The sequence below is a fragment of the Schistocerca americana genome, unplaced genomic scaffold, assembly GCF_021461395.2.
Source record: "Schistocerca americana isolate TAMUIC-IGC-003095 unplaced genomic scaffold, iqSchAmer2.1 HiC_scaffold_179, whole genome shotgun sequence".
In the NCBI taxonomy this organism is placed as follows: domain Eukaryota; kingdom Metazoa; phylum Arthropoda; class Insecta; order Orthoptera; family Acrididae; genus Schistocerca; species Schistocerca americana.
In genome coordinates this window covers 45001-52500 of record NW_025725883.1, presented here as the reverse complement: position 1 = coordinate 52500, position 7500 = coordinate 45001, and the positions used below count along the sequence as shown (strand labels likewise).

Below are 7500 nucleotides of genomic sequence, written 5' to 3'. Positions count from 1 at the left end.
GAACAATTGCAAGCCCCAATCCCTAGCACGAAGGAGGTTCAGCGGGTTACCCCGACCTTTCGGCCTAGGAAGACACGCTGATTCCTTCAGTGTAGCGCGCGTGCGGCCCAGAACATCTAAGGGCATCACAGACCTGTTATTGCTCAATCTCGTGCGGCTAGAAGCCGCCTGTCCCTCTAAGAAGAAAAGTAATCGCTGACAGCACGAAGGATGTCACGCGACTAGTTAGCAGGCTAGAGTCTCGTTCGTTATCGGAATTAACCAGACAAATCGCTCCACCAACTAAGAACGGCCATGCACCACCACCCACCGAATCAAGAAAGAGCTATCAATCTGTCAATCCTTCCGGTGTCCGGGCCTGGTGAGGTTTCCCGTGTTGAGTCAAATTAAGCCGCAGGCTCCACTCCTGGTGGTGCCCTTCCGTCAATTCCTTTAAGTTTCAGCTTTGCAACCATACTTCCCCCGGAACCCAAAAGCTTTGGTTTCCCGGAGGCTGCCCGCCGAGTCATCGGAGGAACTGCGGCGGATCGCTGGCTGGCATCGTTTATGGTTAGAACTAGGGCGGTATCTGATCGCCTTCGAACCTCTAACTTTCGTTCTTGATTAATGAAAACATACTTGGCAAATGCTTTCGCTTCTGTTCGTCTTGCGACGATCCAAGAATTTCACCTCTAACGTCGCAATACGAATGCCCCCGCCTGTCCCTATTAATCATTACCTCGGGTTCCGAAAACCAACAAAATAGAACCGAGGTCCTATTCCATTATTCCATGCACACAGTATTCAGGCGGGCTTGCCTGCTTTAAGCACTCTAATTTGTTCAAAGTAAACGTGCCGGCCCACCGAGACACTCACTCAAGAGCACCCTGGTAGGATTGCAACGGGGTCCGCCTCGGGACGCACGAGCACGCACGAGGCGCGTCGCACGCCTTCAGCTCGCCCCACCGGCAGGACGTCCCACGATACATGCCAGTTAAACACCGACGGGCGGTGAACCAACAGCGTGGGACACAAATCCAACTACGAGCTTTTTAACCGCAACAACTTTAATATACGCTATTGGAGCTGGAATTACCGCGGCTGCTGGCACCAGACTTGCCCTCCAATAGATACTCGTTAAAGGATTTAAAGTGTACTCATTCCGATTACGGGGCCTCGGATGAGTCCCGTATCGTTATTTTTCGTCACTACCTCCCCGTGCCGGGAGTGGGTAATTTGCGCGCCTGCTGCCTTCCTTGGATGTGGTAGCCGTTTCTCAGGCTCCCTCTCCGGAATCGAACCCTGATTCCCCGTTACCCGTTACAACCATGGTAGGCGCAGAACCTACCATCGACAGTTGATAAGGCAGACATTTGAAAGATGCGTCGCCGGTACGAGGACCGTGCGATCAGCCCAAAGTTATTCAGAGTCACCAAGGCAAACGGACCGGACGAGCCGACCGATTGGTTTTGATCTAATAAAAGCGTCCCTTCCATCTCTGGTCGGGACTCTGTTTGCATGTATTAGCTCTAGAATTACCACAGTTATCCAAGTAACGTGGGTACGATCTAAGGAACCATAACTGATTTAATGAGCCATTCGCGGTTTCACCTTAATGCGGCTTGTACTGAGACATGCATGGCTTAATCTTTGAGACAAGCATATGACTACTGGCAGGATCAACCAGGGAGCTGCGTCAACTAGAGCTGAGCAGCCGGCCGCCCGGGAGTGTGTCCCGGGGGCCCGCGCGAACACGCAAGCGTCCGCTCAATTATTCTGCAAACAGGAGGAGGCTGAGCTCCCCTGCACCATACACCTCGAAACCCTCTCAGGTCCCGGCGGCGCGCAGCGCCGTCCTAAGTACTTGGTCGGGTTCGAGAGAGGCGCAATCGCCCGGAGTTTGGCGAGTAGACGCTTTAGGTGCGACCACCCGTGCTCCCAACTGAGCTTGCCGCTGCCGACAGAGGCCCGGGAGCGTGCTGTCGTGGCATTGCCGGCGGGAGACAACACGCGCCACCTACGGTGACCGGCAGCTCCAACGCCAGCGCCACAGAAGGACAAAAGCCCCACTTGGGTGCCGAAGCGAACTCTCCCAGCACAGCGCACGCGCCAACACGTCCGCACAGCTGCGATACAAACCACCTGCGAGAACCGCAGAGGCGACCGAGCAGCAGACGGCGTCGCGGCGCCGAGCGCCGGGCGGCGGCGCATCCTCAGCGCACACAGTCCTCAATCGGACCAGCACACTGCAGATGTCCACCGCGCTTCGCACCGGGCCCGCGAGGACCTACTTTGGCCGCACGGCGCCGCGTGCAGGGTGCGCCGGCGCGCAGCTGCGCCGCCTGCCGCCTCCGTCGGCCGGCGCGCCTGCCACTGGCCGCCCCCACCAGCCGGCTGTAGCGCGTGCGCCCACGCACCGCGCGGCCAGCACGCCGGGAGGCCCCCCCTCACCGGCCGGGGACGGTCCCACCCAGCCACCGCCGCGTATCGCTTCACACCCAGATGCCATTCACGTTCGTGGGCATGGTGGGTATCGCTGGAACAACCGGTTGGTAGCTCAACCGATCGTCGCCATCACTGATTCACCTCTAGCGAGAACAACCGCACCACAACGGTTTACCAGTTGTTCATTTGCGTAACGTCACCAGCAAACGTAGGCGTCCATCGCCATTTGCAAATTCAACGATTGTTGCATGCCTGTGTCAGGTGTCACGACACACTATGTCTGCCCACATACACGCAACAACATGTGCACGCTTCGCGAACACGTGGAAGGTGGCCCCCGTACGTATGCGATGTCCATTGCGCGAACGACTGTCAACCGGCCTCTGTCGCATGTCGCAGATGTGGAACGCAGTGCACCATGCTATCACGGTGTGTGAGAAGAGACGACTACGTCTGACAACACGCGCCACTACATCAACAGACGGCTCATGCTGATCGCCATCCAGGGCATACCACACTGCAATCCAGCTCTTATAGGGAGACGACACGTAGCTGAGTGCACAACATTTGGACCGCATGGTTCGCCGTTGTTGGCGCAGTCGTTGTACGGTCACATGTACCACGATGTATCATTCAGTACATGAGGACCAATGTGCAGTACAGTGTGTGATTTGGACGTACAACATCAGCGGACAGTTGACACAGGCCGTACCACAGCGTAGGCTAAGTGCTTCGCCATGCAAATGCCAATGAACAACTGCAAATGCCAATGAACAACTGCAAAGGGCATTGAGCATGTACGTCCTGCTGCCATCCACATTACAGTGTATAGCTGCAAGGTGTTTAACATGAAGCGATACACTGGGGACCGGGCAGTGCGAGTAGCAAACTATATTGCGGGGGTTGCAGTTAGGCAACACTACACTAATTTAACGCGTCGTATGACAATTACAGAGCAGGTTAAGGCCCAACGTGTGTTGGGTTAAGGCCCAACGTGTGTTGGGTTAAGGCCCAACGTGTGTTGGGTTAAGGCCCAACGTGTGTTGGGTTAAGGCCCAACGTGTGTTGGGTTAAGGCCCAACGTGTGTTGGGTTAAGGCCCAACGTGTGTTGGGTTAAGGCCCAACGTGTGTTGGGTTAAGGCCCAACGTGTGTTGGGTTAAGGCCCAACGTGTGTTGGGTTAAGGCCCAACGTGTGTTACGTTACGGCGCAACGTGGGTTACGTTACGGCGCAACGTGGGTTGCGTTACGGCGCAACGTGGGTTACGTTACGGCGCAACGTAGGTTACGTTAAGGCGCAACGTAGGTTACGTTAAGGCGCAACGTAGGTTACGTTAAGGCGCAACGTAGGTTACGTTAAGGCGCAACGTAGGTTACGTTAAGGCGCAACGTAGGTTACATTAAGGCGCAATATAGGTTACATTAAGGCGCAATATAGGTTACATTAAGGCGCAATATAGGTTACATTAAGGCGCAATATAGGTTACGTTAAGGCGCAATATAGGTTAGGTTAAGGCGCAATATAGGTTACGTTAAGGCGCAATATAGGTTACGTTAAGGCGCAATATAGGTTACGTTAAGGCGCAATATAGGTTACGTTAAGGCGCAATATAGGTTACGTTAAGGCGCAATATAGGTTACGTTAAGGCGCAATATAGGTTACGTTAAGGCGCAATATAGGTTACGTTAAGGCGCAATATAGGTTAGGTTAAGGCGCAATATAGGTTAGGTTAAGGCGCAATATAGGTTAGGTTAAGGCGCAATATAGGTTAGGTTAAGGCGCAATATAGGTTACGTTAAGGCGCAATATAGGTTACGTTAAGGCGCAATATAGGTTACGTTAAGGCGCAATATAGGTTAGGTTAAGGCGCAATATAGGTTAGGTTAAGGCGCAATATAGGTTAGGTTAAGGCGCAATATAGGTTACGTTAAGGCGCAATATAGGTTAGGTTAAGGCGCAATATAGGTTAGGTTAAGGCGCAATATAGGTTAGGTTAAGGCGCAATATAGGTTAGGTTAAGGCGCAATATAGGTTAGGTTAAGGCGCAATATAGGTTAGGTTAAGGCGCAATATAGGTTACGTTAAGGCGCAATATAGGTTACGTTAAGGCGCAATATAGGTTAGGTTAAGGCGCAATATAGGTTACGTTAAGGCGCAATATAGGTTACGTTAAGGCGCAATACAGGTTACGTTAAGGCGCCATACAGGTTAGGTTAAGGCGCCATACAGGTTAGGTTAAGGCGCAATACAGGTTAGGTTAAGGCGCAATACAGGTTAGGTTAAGGCGCAATACAGGTTAGGTTAAGGCGCAATACAGGTTAGGTTAAGGCGCAATACAGGTTAGGTTAAGGCGCAATACAGGTTAGGTTAAGGCGCAATACAGGTTAGGTTAAGGCGCAATACAGGTTAGGTTAAGGCGCAATACAGGTTAGGTTAAGGCGCAATACAGGTTAGGTTAAGGCGCAATACAGGTTAGGTTAAGGCGCAATACAGGTTAGGTTAAGGCGCAATACAGGTTAGGTTAAGGCGCAATACAGGTTAGGTTAAGGCGCAATACAGGTTAGGTTAAGGCGCAATACAGGTTAGGTTAAGGCGCAATACAGGTTAGGTTAAGGCGCAATACAGGTTAGGTTAAGGCGCAATACAGGTTAGGTTAAGGCGCAATACAGGTTAGGTTAAGGTACGACATAGGTTAGGTTAAGGTACGACATAGGTTAGGTTAAGGTACGACATAGGTTAGGTTAAGGTACGACATAGGTTAGGTTAAGGTACGACATAGGTTAGGTTACGGTACGACATAGGTTAGGTTACGGTACGACATAGGTTAGGTTACGGTACGACATAGGTTAGGTTACGGTACGACATAGGTTAGGTTACGGTACGACATAGGTTAGGTTACGGTACGACATAGGTTAGGTTACGGTACGACATAGGTTAGGTTACGGTACGACATAGGTTAGGTTACGGTACGACATAGGTTAGGTTACGGTACGACATAGGTTAGGTTACGGTACGACATAGGTTAGGTTACGGTACGACATAGGTTAGGTTACGGTACGACATAGGTTAGGTTACGGTACGACATAGGTTAGGTTACGGTACGACATAGGTTAGGTTACGGTACGACATAGGTTAGGTTACGGTACGACATAGGTTAGGTTACGGTACGACATAGGTTAGGTTACGGTACGACATAGGTTAGGTTACGGTACGACATAGGTTAGGTTACGGTACGACATAGGTTAGGTTACGGTACGACATAGGTTAGGTTACGGTACGACATAGGTTAGGTTACGGTACGATATAGGTTAGGTTACGGTACGATATAGGTTAGGTTACGGTACGATATAGGTTAGGTTACGGTACGATATAGGTTAGGTTACGGTACGATATAGGTTAGGTTACGGTACGATATAGGTTAGGTTACGGTACGATATAGGTTAGGTTACGGTACGATATAGGTTAGGTTACGGTACGATATAGGTTAGGTTACGGTACGATATAGGTTAGGTTACGGTACGATATAGGTTAGGTTACGGTACGATATAGGTTAGGTTACGGTACGATATAGGTTAGGTTACGGTACGATATAGGTTAGGTTACGGTACGATATAGGTTAGGTTAAGGTACACATTGTTGTAAGGAAAGGTTTAATGGGGGGCGGGGCGGCCGGTTTGTTGATTGTGATTATAGTAAGTGGATGCCTGCGGCATCATCTGATTTGCCACGTCAGGATGCACCTTTGGCTCATGACAGGCGGCGCTCTCATTCCATGCTTGTGGCAGACCTGTGTCTTTCATTCCTGCCATTGTTTGTGTGCTGTGAGAGGAGGCAGTATTGTGATGTTGGGTGCACCCCTGTGTAGGACATGTGTGGGTGTTGGTGGCTTGGCTGAGCAATGGTGGTTGTCGGGTGGGTGGGATATTCTGTTTTCTGAGTGGACCTCCCAGTCTGGTTATGACAGTGTGGATTGTCTAATGTGGCGGAGAGGATGCACTGGGTGTTGTTCCATGCTGGTGCTTACATATTGTCTGTGTGCGTGTTACAGGCAGAGAGTAGTGCGTGATAAGGGTGTGTGGCTGACGTGTGGTTGTGATTGTGAGCAGAGTCTTTCAGCATGTATACGGACAGTTGTATACATTATCTGTATTCTGATGGCTCTATCTATTACTAATCAGCGCCGTGTATACGTTTAATCCGGTTCCAGTCGAAACTGTTGTATCTCTGTACATTAGTGACACGGCGAGCCCGCTATGTAGTTACTCGTCTCGGCAGCTTCCACCGGTGTATGGCAAATGATTATAAGGAATCAGTCTAGTCGTCAATACCGATGGTGTGACGTCACATGTCTGGGGTGGGGGACGCTGCGCCCTTCCGGTGGGTCATGGCCTAGAAAGACTCTTCCCACGCAGGGGGGCGTGGACTGTCATTGACTCTTCCGAGTAATATACTTGCCGTACGTTTTTGCGACTGCGAGTGCAACGCTCACCGGTACCGACATGGATGGAGCGCCTCCTAGCTGACCGCTCAGCATCGGCATTCGTACAGAGAGCAACGCGATCGCGTCTCTAGCTCGTAACTGGTACAGCTCGCAGCTCATGTATAGGGACAGCGGGAATGTCGCATATTGGACGTACCTCTTCATGAAACGCATGTTATAGGGGTGGATTGCACATTGCGACTGCGGGAAAGGTCCGCCGTTCATCCGCTGGAGTTGCGAGTTGGGCGGTTGGAGTGGGGCGCAGGTGGAGTGATTGCCGGTCCACGATTTCGTGCGGCAGAGGCGCTGGCGTTGGGGTGCTGTGGTCGACAGAGGACGCAGGCTTTGTGGGTGGGGTCGAATGATGGGCACTGTGGGCCCATCGATGTCTTGGTCGGCTTGGCGTCTCATAGATGGCGGTATCGTCGTTGCAGGACGTCATGCCGCGGGAGACCTACAGATGGCGCTGTGTTTTGTGGTGCGCTCGACATGGCGGACGTAGTGTTGTCAGATTCGCATAGATGGAGGTATTGCATGTGGTTTCGCCGTATTTTCATAGATGGCGATACTGTTTTGCCGGCATGGTTGGCGTAGT

The 7500-nt window shown here is 51.6% G+C and overlaps 1 non-coding gene across 1 annotated transcript in view; it reads right to left on the bottom strand.

Moving 5' to 3' along the window:
• LOC124572250 overlaps window positions 1-1669 on the bottom strand; it is a 1910-nt gene extending 241 nt beyond the window's left edge. The window contains exon 1 of the ribosomal RNA XR_006972003.1: window positions 1-1669. This exon is cut by the window's left edge and continues 241 nt beyond it. This is a non-coding gene — a ribosomal RNA (small subunit ribosomal RNA).
• Between the last annotated feature and the right edge of the window lie 5831 nt (window positions 1670-7500).